Here is a 22,156-nt window from a genome sequence, read left to right as displayed (position 1 = left end):
CCAAGAAGTGTGAAAGCTAACTTAAATTAGAAGAACTGAGTGGCAGGACTTAAGTCACCAAGTATGAAGAACTCTTACAGGATCTGTTTATTAGAGAGCATGTTAGTGGCACAAGGGTAAATGAAGTAATTAGCCTAACAGGCTAAGGAGTTTGAAAGCATACCCGCAATTATGCAACCATCTGATTTATAAACAAGCAGGCAGTGTGGTGCAGTGTGTCAAATGATGGCCTTTTTAATAAATGGTAATTTGTGAAGTGGTTACCCACAATGAAAAAAATTCAGAATTCCAGTCTCATACAAAAAACCAACATCAGTTCCAAATAGATTGAAATTATAAAAGGTATAGGTAAAAATAAATAGATGAATTAATTAAAAATACAGATTTTAGTAAAATGATATAAAATGTAATTTGTGATTTAAAGTGGTAAGGATTTTGTGAACAAGCCAGATTAAACTTTTTAATTAAAATTAATAAATGGGACTATATAAAAATTAAGAATTCATTTTCTTTAAGACATCAGTAAGTTAGAAAATGATAATCCAGAATGTGGAATAATGTATAAAAGCTCCTACCAAAAAAATGAGAACATGACAGGTAAACAAAATGAAACTTCTCCAAAAGCTTGAAACAAATATATAATACTAATACAGGGTGTTAATAACTGGGTGGATTGGGGGGAAACACACCAAGAGAAGGTATGGGTTACAGTTAGTAGTAATGTTTTGACAATGCTCTTTCATAGTTCATAACAAATGTTTCACAACAATGCAGGATTTGAGTGGTGGGGTGATGTATGGGAGCCTTGTATGATGACGGGCTTATTTTTGGTGTAAATTCACAACTTTCATATACACTTATTGTTTATTATGTATAAATTACATATTTCAATAAAATTTTATTGAAATGTACATTGGGGGACCCGGCTCCCTGCACTGCCTCTCAGGGTCACCACCCTGGCCGCCAGCTGCTCCCTGGAAGCGCGGTTGGTCCCGCGCCACCGGGGCGACCTCCCCGCGGCCGCCGCTCTCCTCCCGCTCTCGGCCGCCCTGGCCCTTCTGAGGCCCGATCGTTTTCCGCCCCTGCGGGTCCTCCGCCGTCGCGGGTCTAAACCGCGCTCCCTCCGCCCGCGCGGAGCCCCCAGAGCACCCGCCCGCCTCGCCTCTCCGCGCGGCGCCGCTCCTCGCTGCGACGCCCCTTCACCTCCACCTGCCCCACCAGGCGCTGTCGGGGTGTGAGAAGGGAGGGAGGCGCAAGGGAGGTGAAGGGAGCAGAGCCGCCGCGCGGGGCAGGCTCTCGGAGAACAAGGACACCCCCGGACGAGCCAGTTTGGCGGTGAAGTGGGTCGGGGCTGCCCCGCGGGGTAGCGTGGGGAGTCGGGGCCAGGGGCGCGGGTGGGGACGCTTGTGGGGTGAACTTGGCGTTGCTTGCGGGGACTCGCTAGCCCGTCGGCCTTGGGGCGCCAGATTCTCTCTCTTGCTGAAGTGGAGAGGGGACCAGAACTGCGGCTGGAGGGGCGCCTAGGGTCGGCGGGCTGGGGGCGGCTGGGGGACAAAGGCGCAGGGGTGACCTCGAGGCGGTCCCCGCGCGCTCTCCGGGGACTAACAGCCCCCAACCCGCATCCTCAGCGGCTGGAGAGGAAGACCTGACACCCCCGCTCCGGCTTCCGCGGGTCGGTGGGATTTTATAGGGAGACTTTCTGACTCTTGCCCCTGCTACTTGTCGCTACCTCTTCGCGAGTCCACTGGGATCCAGGCTCCGCGATTTCGTTTTCTTTAATCGCTGTCATTTGCGTACAATATTTTCATTCTTAAAAATACGGCGGAGCCTGGGGAGGACCCGCACAGTCTGCGCCAGGGTCAGCGTGCGCCCGGGCCCGCGCGGGCCCGAGTGCTGAGACGCCCCGAGGGTCCCGCGGCGCGTGCGAGTGTGTGCCGGCGCTTGTAGGCCCGGGACCCGCGCCCCGCAGAGTCGGGCAGCTGAGGGGGCGGGAGCGCGCGGGGCAGGGCGCTGCGGGCGAGTGCGTGTCCGTCTTAGCGTGCGCGCACCGGGCGTGCAGGCCTGGGGCGTGCAGGCCTGGGGCGTGCAGGCCTGGGGCGTGCAGGCCTGGGGCGTGCAGGCCTGGGGGGACCATGCTCCCGGCCTCCGCCCGTGGGAACCCCAGGGAGGCCGCCGCCCTCCCGGGACCGGAGCCTTTTGCCTGCCGCGGGCCCAGGGGAGGCTCCTGCCCGCGTCGCGGCGCGGGGTCGGGTTTGGCCTCTTCCCTTCCCAGCCCGAGGCTTTCCCCATCGCGGTGCTACCGGAGCAGCGACCCCGCACCCGGCGCCTCTGGTCTTCCGCCTGAGGTCCGAGCGGTAACCACAGGGCGGTTCGCTGGCCGTGCGCCCGCGACTAGTGTGTGTGTGTGAATGAGACACTCTTTTATTGTCACATGATACCCCTCCCCTCCTCCCTACCCCTTCATAAATCCGGAGCCTGCCTGGGCTCCTTTCCTTCAGCGCTGCCACTAGCAAGGTAGCAGTTGGGCGCACAGCGCGCGTCCGCAGCCGCGGGGACGCGGGCCGGGAGGGAGGCTCCGCGCATGTGTGCACTAGGGTGTGCGGGCTGCGGGAAGCAACCTAAGGAGGCCAAGGTTCTTTTGCCCCTGGCGAGCACTGAGGGCAGTGACTCAGTGTTGGGTGACGGGGAGGCTCTCAAGAGCGTCTCCTGCAGCAGGTGACAATGTTTTGCTCTACTCCTCTAAAGCTCACTTAAAAAAAATATATACATTATATATATATATATATCCCCTTGTCCTTTGATGTTTGCTCTTGGTGTTTGGAAAAGGGAATTTCCTTCCCGGGCGTCCCTAGGGAGTTTTGACTGCAGCAACCCGGGGTGTGCCTGGATACTGGCCTCAGGAGAAGATACCTCCTGGTGCACGTGTCATCGCAGCCCCGCCGCATCTGCTGGTCTTTCTGTTTTAGATATCTTGCTTTACCTTCATAGACCGTGTCTTGAAATGGTAATATGAAAAAAAAGCTGCCCTTTCAGGGCCGATACATGGGCGGAAGGAATGTGCTGCTGGACCTTGCAGATATTTTATCTGTCCTGGATTGTACCCACGTACACAAGTTGTGCTGAGGGACAGCTGCCATCTTCTGGGGCTGGGGTGCCTTGGAGTCTGGTTGAGACCCTACTGGGGGTTCCTTGGCCCCACCCATTGTGAGTACAGGCTGGGCCTCTCCCTTTCCAGGGCAGCATGTCACCTTGCCTGCTGCCCCATTTGGTATCCCAAAACAAAAAGGATTCCAACTGGGATGCCAAGAAATAAATACCCCATCCCTGGTTCTAAGAGCCCGTTTGGCATGGAAATAAACTGCCTGCCCTCGCTGCTGTCAGAAGCCCAGTTGAGAGAATGGACATTTGAAGGCAGGTTCTGGCTTCAGCTAGAGAATCAGAAAGCTTTGACTCCTTAGCCCACTGCAGAAAAGGCCTTTCTCAGGGTTGCTTTTAGTGTAATGACCTTGGCACAGACATGAAATGCCAGGGTAAAAAATAACGGCTGCAAGGGCTATAAACAGCTGTTGTAGACATTGCCCATTACATTGTCCAACGTTCTTATATAACAACCCATCTGAAAACTTCCTTTTAAATGTTCGTGTCAGGAAGAAGGTTTCATTTTGTGAGTTTCAGAGCTTGCTGGGATTGTTTTTGTTGTTGTTTGTCATCTCTGAAAGCACAGCGCTAAAATTAATGATTATCAGAGCCATATTACCCTCGGTTTTTGCTAGACTTATTTACCCCTTCCCCTATATGAATTTTGGTCTTCTGTTTCCTCTTCTAATGATTTTATGTCTTAGGTTCCCTAAGTGCCTTTTTGGAAGTAGACAGAGCTTCTTCCAGATCAAACTATAAAAGAGAATTAGTGACAGTAAACTGGAGATCAAAGGGAGATATAATTGTACTGTAGGTAAAACAGGTTTTCTTGATAATCCATGTGAATTTTTTTTTAAGTACAGATACTTAAATACATTTAGCAACAGAATGCAATAAAGCTGGTAAAAGTGTGCTTAGTAAAATTTCATCTTCTAATTTTCTTTCCAATCTCAATTTAGTACTTCTCTAATAAACACTGTAATTCAGGAAAGCTTATCTAATTTTCTCATCGATGGTCCTAAAGGACAGCTTTCATGGGGAGCACTTGCTTCCCTTGTATGAGGTCTCAGGGCTCAAGCCCCAGTATCTCCTAACATTTCCTTAAAAATTAAAAAAGATAGCTTTCCTATAGAAAATATACTGACCATTCTCCTTTGATCCCATTCCAGGTAGAATGCATGTCAGATTATAATTCTGCATATTTTTTTAATTTAAAAAGTAAAGAGCAGCAGCAAGCTATTGAAAGTAGGTTTTTTTATACAAAGGAGTGGAATTTTTAAAAATTATTCAGACTTTATGCCTTTAAAGCATTTAATCATGTGCTATAAATTGTTTGGAAATTTGCAGTCAAAATAAGAAATATGGAATGAGGTGCTAATTCAGAATACATACCAATCACATACATTCACTTTTCTTTTTTGCTCTTCATGTGAACTCTTCTCTGCAACAGACTTCTTGCTGAGAATAAATTTGCAGCTTTGTCATCAGTCATATTTTTCCTGATTATGAAGTTTCCCATTTTTAAAAAAAAATATTTTTGCTGAACCATTTCAAAGAAATTACAAATATCAAGACTCTTACTGTAAATACTTAAGCTTGCTTCTCAAAAGATAAGAAAACTGACTGTGAAACCACAGTTCCACTATCACATTTCTACAAAATTAAGAATAGTCTCCTGATGTCTTTAACCCTCAGACTCAATTGTCTGAAAATTGTCTGTTATAGCTAGTTATTTCAGCTAGAGAGCAATCAAGGATACCGTGTTAAATGTAATCTTTATACCATGTATTTAAAATTCGAGGCTTAGCCATCTGCTCACTTTACGAAATAGGCAAGTTACTTAACGTATCTCACCTTGGTTTCATATGTGTAAATAAAATGGGAATAAATTCTAACTTTTGTACTGTGAGAATTAAATGAGGGCCTATGTAATGCTTACACTACAGTGCCAACATAAGATGGTGTCCAGCGTGGCTCTTTGCAGGGCACTGAGAATGATTTCTCAGACTCAGCTGGTTAATTTTCAAATAACCCCATGAAGGAGGTGTTACCCCTTTGAAATGATGGGGAAGTTGAAGTAAAGTTACTTGCTCCAAACAGCACACAGGTTTATAACCCTTTACTCAACAGTCCTAAGAGATAGGTGGTATTATCCCCATTTGTAGATGGGGATACAGAAAGGGTAAGTAATCTGCCTAAGATTATATTGAGGGAGCTGGGATTTGAACCCTGGCAGTCTGGTTTAAGAAGGAGTCTGCTCTTAAAGGCGGTGAGGTACTACCTCAAAAGGGTAGTGGACATCCAACTTTAAGTCATCCTGGGTTCAGAGACCACATGGTCATACTGTAGGTAATTCTTCAAATTGGTGGCTATAGCAGTTTGATATTATTGATGAATTCCAAAAAGAAATATTGGATTATGTTTGTAAACTGATCTTCCTCTGGGTATATTAGATTAAATTGGATTCATAGGTTTACTTGATTAAGTAATTATGCAAACTGCTTGTGCTAAAGTCCCCTTTGGTGGGTGGGGACTCACAGATAAAAGGCATGTCAATGGACAGAATTAAGGGCTTTTAATGTTGGAGTTTGATGTTGGAGTTGATGCTGAAGCTGGAGCCCCAGCAAGAGAGACAGAGCCATTTGTTTAATAGCCTCCAGCTAACCTTGTGCAGAAAACAGAGGAGCTGAGCCCAGAGGAACCCAGGAAGCCTGAACCCTCACAGATGTCAGCAGCCATCTTGCTCCAGCAGGTGAAAATAGACTTTGGTGAGGGAAGTAATTTATGCTTTATGGCCTGCTATCTGTAAGCTCCTACCCCAAATAAACACCCTTTATAAAAACCAACCAATTTCTGGTACTTTGCATCAGCACCCCTTTGGATGACTAATACAGAAGTTGGTACTGAGGAGTGGGGAAGTGCTTTTGCAATTACTGAAATGCTGGAACGGTTTTATAAATGGATAAGGGGTATTTTTTGGAGGAATTGTGAGATGCTTGGAAGAAAAGACCTACAATGATTTGAAGAGACTATTGATAACAATATGGATACTAAAGAGACTTTTTATGATGCCTTTGAAGTAAATGATAAAACTATTACTGGAAACTGGAGGAAAGGTAATTCCTGTTTTAAAAGTTGCAGAGAACTCAGCAAGATTAACTCCTGGTGTTTAATGGAAGGCACAATTTGAAAATGGCGAGCCTGGGCATTTAGCTAAAGAAATTTCCAAAGTAGAGCCGGAGAATATGGCTTGGCTTCTGCTTACAGCTTATAGCAAAATCCTAGATGAGAGAGAGATACTGAGGCCTGAACTGTAGGGCACAAAGAAAACAGAAACTGATCTGGAAATTCCAAGCTTCTGGAAATCAAGCCCCCAGATGAAAGTGCCCCACTGGAGGACTTAACTAAACTTGGAACTTGTAAATAAGGATTGAAGATGCACTTATTTCAGAAAGACATGTGGGAAGTCTTACTGCTGATGGCTTGGACCCCTGCTTCCTGCATGCTAAACCAACAAGGTTTTTGTTTTGTTTTTTTTTAAAGATTTATTTATTTATTTAATTCCCCCCTCCCCCAGTTGTCTGTTCTCTGTGTTGTCATCAGCGGCACAGGAAGTGTGGGTGGTGCCATTCCTGGGCAGGCTGCACTTTCTTTTGCACTGGGCGGCTCTCCTTACAGGGTGCACTCCTTGCGCATGGGGCTCCCCTACGCGGGGGACACCCTGTGTGGCAGGGCACTCCTTGCGCGCATCAGCACTGCACATGGGCCAGCTCCACATGGGTCAAGGAGGCCCGGGGTTTGAACCATGGACCTCCCATGTGGTAGACGGATGCTCTAACCACTGGGCCAAGTCCGTTTCCCCCAACAAGGTTTTTGAGAGAGCTGTATGAACAAAACCACTGTCAGCCTGGAATAAAAAGGACATGGAAAGGAGAGATTGAAGGAGAAAGAGCTTAAGAGGAAAACCATGCAACCTGAGAACTGAAATTGGGACATCACCTTGGGCCAAGAGAGGAATCCCACCCATGTGTACAGAGAGGCTGAGTTTGCCCCAGCAGTGGAAGAAGATGGATGTTTCTGTCTGAAGTTCTGGGAGAGTTTTGCTGCCCCAGGGTACAGAGAGGGTGGAGCACATTCCCCAAGGATTAGGGTGGTTAAGGTCAGCACCCCACAGGTCTGAGAGGGGTGGACCTGTACCCCATGGATTAGGGAAGGCAGGTGGTCAACTCATTGCTCTGAGAAGGTTGAGCCTGTATGCCAAAGGTTAGGGGGAATGTTGTCTTCACATCACTGTGCTAGGGTGGTTAAGATTTGTTAGAGGTTTGCAATAATTAACAAGCTGTAGCTCAGTTTCCCCTCATATGCATTGGGGAAAGGCTAACCCCTTCCCCCATGAGCCTATGGGCTGGCACTTCCCCACAGATTAAACAGAAACCACATACAGACAGGAGTAAAGGGAGATAAAGACCTTTCCTACCTGCATATCAAAGGGAGATAAAGAAACCCTTTAATCCCTATAGATCAAAGAAACATCTGCTCCTGCAGCATTCCAAGAAACCATAACTCCCTAACCCACTACCCTCTAGCCATATCAGGGAAAACTTTCACCTCTAGGGCTTCCTATTCCTCCCTGCACCTCACTCAGACCCTCAACCCCCTCCCACCAACTATCATTTCCCCACCTAGGAAAGTTCTGTATAGATTCAAATCCCCCTTCCAGGAATGGGCTGAAGTGTCTCTTCAGACCCTCGCCCTGCTGGTGGGGGGCCTGAAGTCTGTTCTTCAGACTCCCCCCATTGGGAGAGCTTCTCAATAAATCCTCTGCCTGTGGTCATATCAGTCTCTGTGTCCCAGTGAATGCCATTTTCTCCAACATTTGGTGCAGAAAACCCAGGGCAGGGTCATGTTGAGACTGGTTGACTAGTGAAGAATCTCACTGAACACCCATCCAACACTGGACATTGAATCTAGGCTGGTGAGTTAAGGATTTCTCCACCAGAGGATCCTGCTGTCTCTCTTTTTCCGCTGTCCAGGACAACCTACTGGGAAAACCTAGCACTAGGTCAGGATCCTCACCATTCCCCAAGGGCCACAGTGAGTGGTATGCCTGCATCCTTGTGGGAAGAAACCCCTTGGCTCTGGAGATGTCTGGCTCCAAGTGCAGTTTCCCATTTCCTTGAGGATATCTGACTGATTCAGGGATGCCTGTCTCACTCAGAATCTCCCCTGTCCTAGTGATCCTTAGTCTCACCCAGGCCAACTAAAATGGGGAATTCAAGTTTGGTCCCCCCAAACCATGCCAATAGGTTGTCTCCTTCACAACCTTAAACCCTGTACCTGAAAGGAGACATCAGACCCAAAAAACTCATTTTCTATTCAACTTCTGTGTGCCACAATACCGATTGGACAATGAAAGTCAATGGTGAAAAAAACACACTTTTTAATTCCCAACTTCTCTAAGACTTAAAGGACTTTATCCAGAGCAGTGGCAGACATGTGAGATTCCTTATGTTCAGGTCTTCTCTCATCTTTGTATCTACCCCTTCCCCATCAATCATGTTCTTCTTTCACACATAAACCTCTTCAAAAGCTTTCTTCTTCATCCTTCTGCCCCCCAATTACCCCCCAAGCCTCAACTTTAATCCTGCTGATCAGACTGTTCCTGCATCTCCTCCATATATTCCTTGGACATCACATCCACCCCCCACCCTCCTCATTCTCTGACTCCCTTTCTTCCCCCTCTGGCCCTCACTGCCTTCCTCCCCAACATTCTCCCCTCCTCATACAGGTGCAGAAGCTGGAGCTTGCCTCCCCTCCGCACCTCTCCTTGCCTTCCACACACAGAAAGCCCTTCTCCCAACTCAGATCCCTCCAATCACACTCCAACTTACTCCATCCTCCTCCAGTGCCCCCACATCTCCCTGTAAACCTGCTCCCTTCTCCCCACCCACCACCACTCTCACACCCAACTCCCCACTCTGGAGGCTCCTTCCCCAGCTCCTGTCCTCCCTCTCCAGGAAGTGGCTGAAGCAGAAAGCACATCCCCTTCTCAATCTGATCTCTCTCTAATTAAACACCTTCTCAGATCCTGTTCCTCTGATCCCTTGCATCTTACCAATAACCAGCTGTCCCTAATAACCTTCCTTAACCTACAATTGCTCCCCTCTTGCAAGTAAGCTTTCAGCTGACTCCTAAGTCTAAGTATATTCCTAAAAGGTAATAATGCAAAATATATGCACTAAATATTTAACTAAACTGTTAAAGTTTAATTGCATTTATCATGCTCAAATATTCCTAACTGTTGCTAATTACTAGTAAACATGTTTTCAAAAACAAAGTTGTATATTACAAGCAATACTGATTCCAAAATAAATCTTAAAAGCAGTAAAAATAGCCATACCAAAGAAGTAACAGTAATGTCAAATTATTAAACTTTATGTTTCTGTCTGTTTGCCATAATTATTTTTGTGTTTGTTCACTGCTTGTGTATATTTTAATACCTCCATATGGTAATATTAATTCCTAAAAGAACTCTATTCAAATGGCCAAAAATTAAACAAGCACTTATATTAATAAATAGGTATGAATGCTAATAAAATCTTTAAAGTGATAAAAATTGTAAGTCTTGACTGATGAAATTGCTACAAATCTCTTCATAAAAGATGGTTCTTGCCTAAACTCAAATGAAATGTAAGATATTTTAAAAAGTGAAAAGTTGTAGGAATGCTGACTTAAATTTGTTAAGTTTGTTCAAGAAGGTGTGTTTTGCCCTAAGATAAATGGCTGATTTTCATAAAATCTGAATGAAAGTATGCAAGACAAAATTTGAATGCATATGGCAAGTTGTAAAAGGTATTGTGGTAGCATTGAGTAAGGGAATGTGTTCTGTGAGGGCAGAATTTGTCTTGAAATGAAGTAACTATACTCTATGCAGTTATGAATAGTTATAAAAAGTTTGTAAAAGCATTGCTTTAACTGAAATATTCAAATGACTGATTATAAAAATCATTATTAAACAGAAACTGAATTGATTAAAAGCCACCACAATCTGCATATTACAGTAGTAATAGGAAAAAATAATTTTAATTCCATTGGAAATCTTGAGTTTTCATAAAATAATGATAAAAATAGTTTTTCCTGCACTGCTAAAATACCTGCTAATTAATGTAATCATGATAATTGTTTGTTATAAAAAATTTGCTTTAAGACAGTTTCCAAAATCATTTTAGTAACTTATCTATGTAGGATGTATAGAATGTGTTTTGTTAAGGAAAAAGATAATAATTTTGTCCTAAAATAAAACAACTGGTTTATTTTAAGAGGCTGAGAGGCAAACAATTAGGACAAGCTACAAAGTCCTGTCTATCATATTCTTAAATGGTGTTTAGTTAAGTAAAACAAAAACTGTACCCTCTGTTTTAACTGATGAAGTATAATGTTTTCTCATAGTATTGGGTTACTGAAAACCCTTCATCCCTCCTTTTGCTCAGATATTAAAACCATTATATGTGTTAATCAGGAAAAGTTGTTCATGGAAATGAAAGCCTCCCCCCAGCAGGCTGCTTTTAAAACAATAACACAGGTTCAAGCAGTAAAGGAGTGGATCTTTACTTACCCTGTAAATTGGATGTAGCCAGTACCAATATTGGCTTTGGGTGGAGCTTGAGGCAGAGGCAACTTTCTAAACAAAACCACTTGCATTTTAGTCACAATTGTGAGAAGAAACCAAAGTGCAAACCAAGAACAATGAACTGCTGTGAGCTGCCCTCTGTGGAGAAGAAAAATCTGTGGAAAAACATCTGGAACGCCTGCCAGCAGTGACAGGTAACTGTCTATCATGTCCCTTCCCCCTCCTCTAACATCTCTCTTGGGACTGTTAAGGCAGATGCCCTTGTGAAAATCCAGAGTCATACCATTGAAACCAAAAAAGCAGCAGAGTGGCTCCATGGAAAAAGCAAATATCATGGATACCAGACCTTGTGGTGTCTAGACCAGCAGGTCCAATTGCCTGTCATTCACTAGGAGCTCATGAACATCACCTACAAGTGTCCATCATGATCACTCCAAAGACTGTGACAATTGCACCTCTGGATAAGACATACTGGCTAGCTCAGACTCCAATAGCTCAATGGCAAGTGGATTACATTGGTCCCCTCCCTCTCTCAGACGAGGCAAGGTATGCCTTCAGTGCTGCAGACACTGCAAGGGGACTCTTGTAACCTTGTAACTGAATCCTTACAACAATGGACTGTCTAAATTACAAGTTAAAGTGCCAGCGGCTCCAAGCCCAAAAGGGACATAATAATATATTATTGCTGCCTATGCCTCAAACTATATAAACTGGAAAAATGTGGTCATTCAGATCACTGTACTGGTCTATGCAGCTCTGCTTGTTGGGAATCTTAAACCCATGAAAAAATCACTCAAAAACACTGTTATGAAACCTATTCCAATTAAACTTTATGTGTGTAAACCCATCAAATCATTTAATTTCACTGTTAACCATTAATGCCATTAATGTTTAATGCTGAATGTATAATCTTATTATTCCATCTCCTCAGACTCCTGAAGGCAATAACCTCACAGCCCACCCTTAATTTCCTGATTAATCCCTATCCTTACCACAATTATAGCTCTCATTCTCCTCCTACCAGCAGGTCCTCACATCTTCCATGTAATAACTCAATTTATCCACACAGCCATCCAAGATGTCACCCATGATCATGTACATGATCTTCTGCTGCAAAAATATAGTGCCAGCTGCCAAACCAGAAGCCAAAATATCTCAACATCAAAAGAGGACCAAACAACAGAATCTCACAATGCCTTCCTTCTCTCCCTCTCCACTCAACCATATCAAAAAGAGATGAAAATTTTAAGTCTCCCCTACCCCAATAACAGATAACCGATGACCCCAAACCCCACCCCTGTCCCTAATCCAGCAGGATGTACTAGGCACTTGTGCAATCATAAATGAAACTTTTTTTTTACATTTACAAAACTTGTCAGATAGAAGAAAATCTTAAAGTCTTGAAAGAAAACAGACATTGTTCAGAGAGCCCCCAAATAATAACTATTGAAATCAATCATGGCTATCTTCATTCCTTTCTTATTTTTCTTCACCCTTAAAATCAATTCTTTTACCCATTATAACACCATTACTAATAATATTGCTGCTTCTTTTTGGTCCTTGTCTCATACAGCTTCTTATCTGATTCACACACCGAATCATACAGTTAACAACCCAGGAATACATAAATGCCATCTTTCTGCTGCGTGAAAAAAATATCAACCCTTGCAAGATCTGAAACCACAGCCCACTGTACAGGATGGAAGGGAAATTCTTTTCTCCACCCCTTGATAGCAAGAAGTAGCCAGATTGAACCAACACCTCAAATTCCCTCACCCTCCTGTCCTGCCCAGTATCATATTCCCCAGTACCCAGGTCCCCCAATATACATACAAATAAACAAAGAGTTAGGAATGTTAGAGGTTTGCAATAATTAACAAGCTATAGCTCAGTTCCCCCTGATACACATTCCCTCAATTTCCCCAAAGATTGAACAAAGAAACCATGTAGAGATGGAAATAAAGGGAGGAGATAAAGTCCTTTACTAACTGCACATCAATGGGAGATAAAAATATTTCCTTCCTGCATATCAAAGGAACACCCACTCCTTCAGCATTCCAAGAAACCTAACTCCCTAACCCACTACCCTCTAGCCATATCAGGGAAAATTTTCACCTCTAGGACTTCCTATTGGCCCCTGTATCTCACTCAGACCCTTGACCTCCTCCCACCGACTATCATTTCCCCACCTTGGAAAGTTCTGTATAAATTCAAACCCCCCTTCCAGGACTGGGCTGAAGTCTGTTCTTCAGACTCCCTCCATTGAGAGAGCTTCTCAATAAATTCTCTGTCTGTGATCATATCAGTCTCTGTGTCCCAGTGAGTGTCATTTTTCTCCAACAATTACATCTTCCTCTCTATTTAAAAAAAAAATTATATAAGTTTTTGTATAATTTTACAAAATGTTCTAGGCATTACTGTTGCATCTATTTCTATTGATATGCTAAAAATATCACAAATTTAGTGATGTAAGCCAAAACAAATTATCACACTGTTGTCAGGTTTCAGGGTCAAAAGTCAAGGTACAATGTCCCTGAATTTTCTGCTCATAATCACACAAGGACAAAATCAGGGGGTCTTCAGGATTATGTTTCTTGCTGGAAATTCTCTGCAAAAATCTGCTTCCAATGTCATTCAAGTTTTTGTCAGAACCCACCTTTCAGAGATGGTTGTGTGTGTTTCTTTGCAGGTTCTCAATTAGGGCCTCACTTGGCTCTTTAAAGTCACCTGCTGGGAAATGGACTTGGCCCAGTGGTTAGAGCATCCATCTACCATATGGGAGGTCCGTGGTTCAGACCCCGGGCCTCCTTGACCAGTGTGGAGCTGGCCCATGCACAGTGCTGATGCGTGCAAGGAGTGCTGTGCCACACAGGGGTGTCCCCCACGTAGGGAAGCCCCATGCACAAGGAGTGCACCCCATAAGGAGAGCCACCCAGCATGAAAGAAAGTGCAGCCTGCCCAGGAATGGTGCCACTCACACTTCCTGTTCTGCTGACGACAACAGAAACGGACAAAGAAACAAGACAACAAGATGCAGCAAATAGACACAGAGAACAGACAATGTGTGGGGGGGATTAAATCAATAAATCTTTTAAAAAAATAATAAAGTCACCTGCATTTCTTCTCAAGTGGCCACATATATCTTCAAAGTCAGCATCATTGTGCTGAGTCTTTCTCATATAGCATATATTTCTGACTTCCCCTTTGGCCACCAGCTACAGAAAGCTCTCTACTTTTGAGGGCCCATGCAATAGATTGCAGCCAGTAGATAATTCCAGATGATATTCCTATTTTAAGGTCAACTGTACCTTATATAGCATAAACATAAGAGTGCTCATTCACATTACCATGTTCTGTACATTAGAACATAAAATTTATGGTGCATCCCACAGTGTGGTGTGTTGATAGAGGGCTGTTGCTTGGGAATTCTGCACATGTGCATGATTGTTTTATAACTTGTCATAAAAATATATTTAAAAAAATAATAGGGTGGGTTGGGGAAAATACAACAAATGTAGGATAAGGACTATAATTAGTGGTAAGATTTTGACAATATTCTTTCATAATTTGTAACAAACATTTCACAACAATGCAAGGTGTTGGCAGAGGGTTGATGTATGAGACCCCTGTATGATGTTATGCATATTTGCTTTGTAAGTTCACAATTTTTTCTCTACACTTATTGTTCATGTATGTTCATATACAAATGATAAAAAGATAATAGGGTGGGTTGGGGAAAATGCTTTGGTTAATAGTAATATTTTGACAATGCTCTTTAATCATTAGTTAAAAATGTTTAACAGTGAGTTCTGTATGATGTTATATATGTTTTGTAATTTCACAGCTATTACTGTACACTTATTGTTTATGTATATGTATGAATGATATACTTCAATGAATTTTTTTAAAATTAAAAAAAAATTATGGTGGATCATTTTAAGATATTTTTCTTACCACAACTATATATTTTAATTTTCATTCATTTTAGAATCAATATTTTACCATTTAAAGTGGAATGTAGAAATTTTTCCAACATATTGATAGCTGCATTCTCATTTTTGGTTTTACTGGTCTTAAGTTTTAAGGTTTATATCCATTATCAACCTGATGAGACAATAGTATTTTTTTTGTGCTTCAACATCCAAAATATATTTAAGGACTCAAGGAAGAATAATATCTATTATATTCACACAGATGTAGCATTTCTATTGCCTTTCTTTTTTCAAAGATTTTCCAGTATTCTTTCTGGTATCATTTTCCTTCTGTTTTGATAACTTATTTAGCCATTATGTTACCAGTGTGCTAGCAATGAATTCCTCTGTTTTACTTTATCTGACAGTATCATGATTTCACTTCATTCCTGTATTAGGATACTCCAGAAACAACAGGGAGGTTGGAAAGTCTAACCTCACAGAGCAAAGTCCTATCTGGATTCTCTGGTGATGTTGAAACCCTTAGTCTGAATACCCCAGGGGAAAATGCCTGGCTGGAAATTCCAGCAAAACCTGCATTGCTGTTGAGGCAGGGATAGAACCCACAATTCTCACTTGTAAAACCTCAAACAGATGGATGAGGAGATAACCCCAAATTGCTAAAGGCAATATTTCTTTGTTAATTATGAATGCAATTAACTAATTGTAATGCAAATCCCATCAACAATAAAACTTCACAGTAACTAAGTAAACCAGTGTTGGATCAAATAATTGGACACAATATCTTTGGCAATTTAATCCATGAAATTAACACTCACATTCCTGAAGGATATTTTTGCTTACAAAAATTCTGGATTAACCATTATTTTCTTTCAGCTTTTAAACATTTTGTTTCCAGTTCCTTTTGGCCTCCATGGGTACTGATGAGTATCACATTCATTTGAAACATTGGTCCTACTTATATGTCATTTATCTTTGGTTGCTTTCAAAAAGTTTTCCTTTTTCTTTAGAATATGGAGGATTTATTATGATGTGTTAGGTGTGTATATCTTCAGTTTCATCCTTGGTTAAAACTCCTTTAGCTCCTGGAAAGGATAATTGTTTTTCTTTCTCCTAAACTGGGGACATTAAAGCCATAGATCTTTCAATTTTCCCCCCACTGGACTATTTCTCCTATCCTTTTGGGCTTCCTGTGATATGAATGTAAGACCTTTTATTATTGCCCCACAGGTCTTTAAGATTCTGTTCACTTAAATATTTTTTGGGTACTTTGCATCTCAGTTGTTAAGATTCAATGATTTCCATTTAATTGTCTCCAATATTCTGACATTTCCCCTGTAATCTCCATATTATTTTGCAGCCTAATTGTATTTTTTAAAAACTTAGTTAATGTATTTTTCCAGGTCCAAAATTCCACTTTGATTCCTCCTGTTTCTCCTCAGTTTTTCTAATTTCTATTAATTTAAAAAATGTTTGTCTTTATTTAAGCATTTTTTATAATTGCTGCTTTAAATTCTTGGTCATATAGTTCCAACATTTATGTCCCCTTAGTATCAATATTTTTAAAAATGTTCTTTTCCTTTACATGTTGAAGTTTGCCTTGTTTCTTTATATTTCAAGTAGTTTTGTGTGGTATCCTACATATTTCAAATATTTTATGGTGAGACTCTGGGCCTTCTTAAATACTATGGAGTGTATTCAAATTTTTGAAGTCACAAGAAAATTCTCAGTTCCATTTGGTGCAAGGCTGATCAACCTACATTTCAAGAATCTGAATAGAAAAGTTGGGTGATTTTTAAGATTTTACTTAGGTATTCATCAGCCAGAGAGGTGTTGATACAAAGTACCAGAAATCTGTTGGAATTTATGAAGGATATTTCTTTTGGTAGGATCTTACAGTTACAAGGCCCTAAAGAGTCCAACTCAAGGTACCATAAGGAGTACTTTCTAACCCATAGTATGTTGCCAGGTTTTGATGCAAGATGGCGGGCAATGTCTGCAAAGGTTCAGCCTCCCTCTTTCTCTTACGTTTCTGTGGGCCCAGCTTCTTTTGATCTCAGCTGCAGGCTGGAAGTCTTGTCTCTCTTCCTGGGTCTCATTTCTTTCCCAGGTTCAGCTACTCTGGTCTTTTCACAAGGTCAGCTGTAAACTGTCAAGTGAATGACTCATCTCTCTCCCAGTCTCCAGCATCAAAACTAAGTTCTCTGTCTTTTTCCCTCCTGTCTTTGTGTTGTCCTGTGAATCTACTTCCATGTGAGAGTCTGTTTTATCAGCCCACCAAGGGGGTTGGGAGTCAATGCTGTTACACTCTAATAACATGGTTAAATCAGAGCTCTAGTCTTGATTTAATAAAGTAAAAGTGACACTCTAAATTTAATACAAAGTTGAGTCACTCCCAGAAGAATAGACTAGTTTAAAAACATGATCAGTATCTCTTCTTGGAATTCATAAGTAATATTAAATGGCCACAACTTAATTTTATGTATTTCATTTAACAAATCCCATGAGGATTTCATAAAATTGGAATTTTATTTGATATTTTCATTTCAGGTATAAATACAAATAGCAATATATATGCTTATTACTTTATTTCCTTCTTCAAGTGTGTATGGATTTATCCACTCTACCAAAATTTAAGTAACATTTATTTGAGGAATTATTTCTATGAATGACAATGGAAAGTTTTAGAAGACACATAGTGGGACATTGCCAATTTTGGAAAATCTACATGAGCCTATATTATGTCATATCAAATTGATTCTAGCTTCTAGATTTTGAGGGAATCCTCCATATGAAAATGCTATTATTTGATAAAGCTTGGAAGATGGCTAAAAGATCAATGTCAATCCAGATGAATAAAGAGCAGTGAGACTCTTAGCAATATAAGCACACTAACTAGTAATGCGATCACTTCACTTATTCATAAAGAATGGACAGGAGGTGGTTAATAGGAAGGGAGAAGATATTGAATGCTAGAGTATAAATAGTGAAGAAATGCAGAATAGGTGTATAATACCTTTTACAGAGGAACACAATTAAATGTGATCACGAGCCTGGGGACATTTTTTGGAAAGTAACTATGCACAGAGTTGAGGCATACTGTGGAAAAGATTAAATATTTTTATTGGTTTGAAATTGTGTATAACATATATAGTGATCCATAGAGAAGATTTTGATTTCTAAGGTGACAGAATGAGAAAATCAGGAGAAAATGGTGAGTAACATTAAGTCAGAAGTGACAGGTTTCTATTCATAATGAATGCAAGTGGTAATCTTCATGAAAAAGAAGAGCCTAATTTTGGCAATTTTAAACTGGGTAGCTAGGAAACAATGATAGTATTAAAAATAGAGGGTAATCTATAAGAAGTTCTGTGCGTGTTTGCATGTGGTAGAAAATGGTAATTTCTGTGTTGAACATGCTGACATAAAAATAACATTCTCAAATTAGATAACTAAGGTCAGAGGTACAAATATGCAAATGATCTAATTAAAGGGACAGGTGGAAATGAGAATGCATATGGTCACATGAAAAGGGATGACATGGAGAAATGTAGCGTTAATGGAAATCAAAGTTAAAGAAGAGGAAAAGTGAAATGATAATATTAACAAGGCATAGGAGGATAAGAAGGGAGGCAATTAAGATAAAGAAGGTAAGAGGAATATCTACAGATGGTTTTATATAGATATAGACATATCAATAAAAACAGATGTAGATGTAAAAATATAAAAATAAAAATTATATAGATGATACATTTAGATAAAGATAGATATAGATAGATGACATAGATATATAGATATAGACATTGACATTGACATAGACACAGACATAGATCAAAATACAGGTTTGCTGATGGCTGCCAATATGGATATAGGTAATGTGACCACAGACACCATATCCATTTATACCACTTCTTCCACTGCTATTAACAGTTCTGTTTTACTCTCAGAAATGCTATAAATGGATGATATATACATTTTTTATATAAAACTTGGTACAAGGTTTACAAACATGCTTTAGGTACAGCAGAAATTTACATACAAGGGCATTGGAGATCTGTGTGTGCATATGCACATTTTTTGAATTCAGACAATTTCTATACATTTATTTAGCTACCCAAATTAATATTTAAAAATAAACTTTGCCTTCCCTAATTAATATTTGGTTGTAACAAATTCCTTAGGTATGAAAATTTTCACACCATATTAATTTCTTTACAATCATCTAATTATTTCTTTTACTTTAGAAAATCCAGAATTTAGCTAAGTATTTTCTTGCTTTTTCAGTTTCAGAGATTTCATTACCAATATGAGGTTTCAACATAATGAAATAAAATGATCCAGCCAACAACAATGTTACAGAGTTCATATTGAAATTTGTACTGTAATTTATATCATTTCCACTTTCCCCTTTGGAAAAGCAACTGTTAGGACTCTTGAGGGAATATGCTTCTCTTCTTGGGGAAAAAAAAAATCACTACCAGCCTACTAATGGGCTTGTATTTTATAACTGGTCAACTTAATATGTTGAAAAAGAAATATTAATTGTACCAGAGTGTCAGTTTTATTTTCAGAGTATGATACTAGAAAAGTTTTTCCAGGAATTATTTGACCAGCAAAATAAACAATGAATTGATTGTATTAGTACATTTCTTTTCTCTAACCAGAAAATAAAATTGTATAAAATATGATTATACAATCAACTTGCTATAAATTGGCAACTTAAATGTAAATGTAATTTTACCTTTAAATTCTAACACAATTTTTAATGTATTACACCCTTTTATGATGTCAACAATATTTACGATGCACATGAAAAATGGTGTCGTTACACTCCTTTAGGTCCAGATGAGTAGGATTTTATTTTAACATGTAATTCTTAACTAGATTTCCAGCAGTGCTTTAATTACCAAAAATCTTATAAATCATTATAGATTAATTGATTTTGATTAAAATCACACACAAATACATGGGTTTTTTGTTGTTTTTTTTTCAAAGATTTATTTATTTCTCTCCCTTTCTTCCCCATTGTCTGCTCTTTGTCCATTTGCTGTGTGTTCTTCTGTGTCTGCTTGCATTATCAGGAAGCACTGGGAAATTGTGTCTCTTTTTTGTTGCATCATCTTGCTGCATCAGCTCTCCATGTGTGAGGTGCCACTCCTGGGTGGGCTGCACTTTTCTCATGCTGGGTGGGTCTCCTTGTGGGATGCATTCCTTGTACATGGGCACCCCTATGCGGAGAAGCCCCTGTGTGGCATGGCACACTCCCTGTGTGCAGCAGCACTGTATGTGGGCCAGCTCACCACATGGGTCAGGAGGCTCTGGGGATCAAACCTAGACCCTGCATATGGTAGACAGATGCTCTACTAGCTGAGCAATGTCCACTTCCCAACAGTTAAATATGTGTTTTAAGAACTCAGAATGTCATCCTAATTCTTCTAATTCCAATAAAACATCAACAAAATACCTCAAAGTACACTTCCATATTTCTCCATTCTGTTTTTATAATAATTATTTCCCATAGTAAAAATCCTGGTTCCCAAAGATTTCACTACATTTAATCGTTTTTCATAGTCTATACTAAAAGTTCCTTCATTTTGTAATTACTGCACTGGTGCTACTATCCCTAAGAAAAAAGTTCCAAAGTACTTTGCAGCCCATTTTGTATTTATTATATATGTCACTGGATTTAAATCCTTAGCATACCATGTTTATAAGGTATTGAAATCATTATCTTTTTTATGTTCTTTATGATCACTATAGGACTTTGATACATAGTTATGTCACTTTTCCTCTTTGCATTCTATTTTAGCACTTGTTTTTTATTTATTTAAATATAATTTATTTTTAAATAAAGAGATATGAAACAATGATAAATACAAAAAAAATTTATACTAAAAAGTTTCACTGCCATTCTTACCACTCCTATCTTACACCTAATCAACCTAATACCTTTTGAGTTTTGAAGCATTGTGTCAGTGAATCTTATTACATGTATTATTAAAAGTGTTTGTATGAGTGTGTATATATGTGTGTATATGAATACATTATATCTATTTTCCTTTCTTACATGAAAGGAGGCCTGTTGTACAGGCTATTATTTGCTACTTGCCTTTTAGTTTTATTTAAAAATAAAGTGTTTAAATCACTGATATTAGTTTATAGAGAAACATATTCTTCAATCTTTATTACGGCAATACTTCCTTGGTTAGATAAATTATAATTTATTCAACTATAAAGGATTAGCAGAACATTAAGTATATTAATTATTTATCATATTTCATAATATGTAGACAGGTATATGATATGGTATAATATGTAGTATTGTATATATGTGTACATGTAATAATTGGAGTATAGTAAGATTAAGGTTGACATTCTTCCTTGACCAAGAGAAGGATGTTATGATTTGTTGGAGAACATCCTGATCTCATCAGATATGTTCTAATGTGTTTAAGGAGGAAGTGTGAGGATTTCTGCAACATAATTTCAAATGTTTAACTGGTACATTGAGAAAAATGTCTATATTTTAAGAACATTATACATTTTACATATGTATATGCATAGAGGTATATATGATGATCACGTTTGAAAAAAGAATGTGCACTGGGAAGGAGATGTGGCTCAAGTGATAGAGCTTTTGCCTACCATATGGGAGGACCTGGGTTCAGTCCCTGGAGCCTCCTGGTGAAAAAGACGAAGAGAAATCATGCCTGCATGGCAAGCCAGTGCCCATGTGAGTGCCCATGTGGTGAGCCAGTGCCCACACGAGTGAGTCACACAGAAACATGATGATGTAACAAAAGAGAGATGAGGGGACAGTCAAGGTGAAGCACAGCAGGAACCAGGAACTGAGGTGGTGCAATTGACAGGAACCTGTCTCCACAAAAGAGAAGACAACACAGACAGCAAAAATAGTAGGATAGGAGCAGGGGAAGGGGGAAAATAAATAAAATAAATCTTTAAAAATGAATGTGCACTATTTATGAAACAATTGAAATAATCTGTATCTGTAAATTTCAAAAGATATATGTATAGGTAAAATAATGTTAGAAATTAATAAATTCAGTTAAAATATAATTAGATGTTCCTTACAGCACTTCAGTTATTCTATATCTTTGTAAATTTTCCAGTAAAATGTTGGATTAAAAAAAGACAATAAAAACAAAGATCCTAGGAAAAACATGTCTCACATTCTATGTGCAAACTCTCATCTCTAGTCAATTTTGCTATTACTATGAAAAGTGTAGAAATGCTTAACCATGCATATTATTCATTTTGGAAATAGTCTATTCACATTTAACTATAGTAATATGTTTTCATGTCTTTTATGTGTTTATGCTTGTCCTTTGTTCTTTTTATCTGTCTGAGCTCCTTACAAGTTTTTCTTTTCTTGTCCAGGCCTCCTTGACCCTTGTGGAGCTGGCCCATGTGCAGTGTTGATGTGCGCAAGGAGTGC

The 22,156-nt window shown here is 40.1% G+C and overlaps 1 long non-coding RNA gene across 1 annotated transcript; it reads left to right on the top strand.

Moving 5' to 3' along the window:
• The first annotated feature begins 1,180 nt into the window (after positions 1–1,180).
• LOC131277018 (uncharacterized) lies at positions 1,181–14,695 on the top strand. Its single transcript, XR_009184212.2, has 3 exons — positions 1,181–1,340; positions 10,845–10,962; positions 13,458–14,695. It is a non-coding gene; the product is annotated as an uncharacterized lncRNA (long non-coding RNA).
• The last annotated feature ends 7,461 nt before the right edge of the window (positions 14,696–22,156 follow it).

Source organism: Dasypus novemcinctus, chromosome 31 (assembly GCF_030445035.2).
Source record: "Dasypus novemcinctus isolate mDasNov1 chromosome 31, mDasNov1.1.hap2, whole genome shotgun sequence".
NCBI lineage: Eukaryota > Metazoa > Chordata > Mammalia > Cingulata > Dasypodidae > Dasypus > Dasypus novemcinctus.
This window is presented reverse-complemented; position numbering and strand designations above follow the sequence as displayed.